Source organism: Antrostomus carolinensis, unplaced genomic scaffold, assembly GCF_000700745.2.
Source record: "Antrostomus carolinensis isolate BGI_N321 unplaced genomic scaffold, ASM70074v2 scaffold26035, whole genome shotgun sequence".
Classification (NCBI taxonomy): Eukaryota; Metazoa; Chordata; class Aves; order Caprimulgiformes; family Caprimulgidae; genus Antrostomus; species Antrostomus carolinensis.
Genome location: NW_010317547.1, coordinates 14,525 through 17,072, shown reverse-complemented (window position 1 = coordinate 17,072; position 2,548 = coordinate 14,525).

Below are 2,548 nucleotides of genomic sequence, written 5' to 3'. Positions count from 1 at the left end.
GTCCCTTCCAATCCCTGACATTCTGTGATTCTGTGCTTGAGGTAGGTGGAAGGTGATCAAATCCCCTTCCTTTTCCAGTAAAACAAAAAGTTCTCTGTCAGTCTAGGCCTGTCCTGAGTCACTCCTGACAAAATTCCCACCTAAGTCCCAGGGATGCTCAATACCTTCAGAGGACGTGAATGGTTTCCTAGCCGGAGGGGTAAGAAGGAGCCTGGTGCTCTGTGACCTGGGTGAAGGTGGAGGTGAAACCCTGGCAAAAGCAGAGCTTCCCGGGAAACAGTTTGCCTGATCCGTGCGAGCTTTCCAGATTTCTACAGCACCTGCAGCTCACGCTGGGATGAGCCGGAGACGTTGAGGCTGCGGTAGCGAGAAGCCTGGCACAGGTGACACCCAGCTCACACCACCATGGCTGGCACACGGCACAGGTGACACCCAGCTCACAGTGCCATGGCTGTCACACGGCACAGGTGACACCCAGCTCACACCGCCATGGCTGTCACATGGCACAGGTGACACCCAGCTCACAGTGCCATGGCTGTCACACGGCACAGGTGACACCCAGCTCACACCGCCATGGCTGTCACATGGCACAGGTGACACCCAGCTCACAGTGCCATGGCTGTCACACGGCACAGGTGACACCCAGCTCACACCGCCATGGCTGTCACATGGCACAGGTGACACCCAGCTCACAGTGCCATGGCTGTCACACGGCACAGGTGACGCCCAGCTCCTGCCTGCCCACAGTCCCCGTGCCAGTGCCTGGGACGCTGCAGCACGGATCACACAGTTAATCCAGCTGGAAAGGTGGTTTTTATTTCCTTCCACAAGTTCAGCTTCCAGCCATGCCGGCCCCCTCATCTGGCTCCCCTTCCTTGGGCCCGATCCAGCGCTCGGCCAACCATGTGCTCAGCTATTAAGTTACCACAAAATTCCCTCAAAAAAGTGAAGGTTGACCAGGAGTCTGCACTTATCTCTAGCAAGAGTGTCCTATTTTGTGCTCGTGAACACAAGTGGTACGGCTGGGTGGCCAAAGTGTTCACCAGGATGGCCAAAACCCAAACCAGGTCTAAGTCTCTGCTGTTGTGGGTTTTTAATAACTAGAAGAAGTCAAATATGGGAAACTATTCATAGAATCACAGACTGGTTTGGGTTGAAGTGACCTTTAAAGGTCATCTAGTCCAACCCCTCACAGTGACAGGGCCATCTTCAACCAGACCAGGTTGCTCAGAGCCCCGTCCAACCTGACCTGGAATGTTTCCAGGGATGGGGCTTCTACCACCTCTCTGGGCAACCTGGGTCAGGGTCTCACCACCCTCAGTGTAAAATATTTCCTCCTTATATCTAGTCATTCCCCCCAGAAGACACAATATTAGGAGAATGTGGGCTGAGATCTGTAAAGCAAGAGCTTAACCTTGTGATTTTCAAATCTCTGCTGCACATTAAGTTCACCAGTTGCTCTTAGTTTGCACAACAGCCCAACTGGAATCATGTCCTGATGCAGAAAACCATCTCCCAAACAAACATTTGCTGAAATTGGTAAGAATTGTAATTAGACTGTAAAGTTGCCCTCTCAGAGCTGCATTTTCCACTACATTTTTTCATTGGAATCAACTGATGAGCTCTGCTGGAAAAATTTAACCATCAGTATGGCATCACATTCAGAATGCTCCACAGATTGTAAGGGTCCTCTCCAAAGTTTGCAGCACCCCAAAGTCTTCACATAAAAATAAAATAAAGCTGCATTGGTCTAATTAAAAATAAGGATGGCAAAGTACAAAGTGCCACTACAATAGGCTAAAAAATGAATAATAAATTAAATTTGCTTTGCAATTTATCTTGCAGTCACAACAGCCTATTTGTGAAACAACGACGGCACCGGAGCACCGAAGCGGTGGCAGCCAACTCCAGAGGTAAAAAATCAGCAACACTTGATCTGTATTCTCCAGATGCCTCCCACCCCATGTCCACACCAAGGGATGGTGGGTGGAATGTCTTTGGTCCAAAGCACAGTTATCCAGCACTATGTGCCTCTTCTTTCCCCTACCCCCCGTGCCAACCCCAGCAGCTCTTCTGCATGAGCACGTGGGTGCCCAGCCGGCTCAGGATTAAGTGGGCACTGCTGAGACTTAAAGTTGGGGTTTTGTCCTGATGTGAGCTGGGCCAGAGCTGGTTCTGTTCAGCAGCTGGAACAGCGCTGGGGGTTGGGTTCAGCTGGGATTTGTGAGGAGAGAAACACTGAGAACATCCCCATGTTGCATTTGTGTCCCTGGCACTGAAGGACTTTGTGTTTGTCCGTCTGCAAGCGCAAGATCTCAGGGGGGAGGAATATTGCCATGGATCAGCTCCATGGGCATTGGGCTCTGCCAAGGGGCTGTTCCATCTCCTGTCCCCCATGGGCAGGAGATCCATGAGGGGCTCTTCCTCTCTTGCTCTATCAAGTCCACATTCATTAAACTCAACATCCCAGCTCTCCACTTATGTGGCTGGGTGAGAGGAAAGCTGGTGGTGGTGGAGGAGAGGAACAGGGTGGCTGCAGAGCAACGCT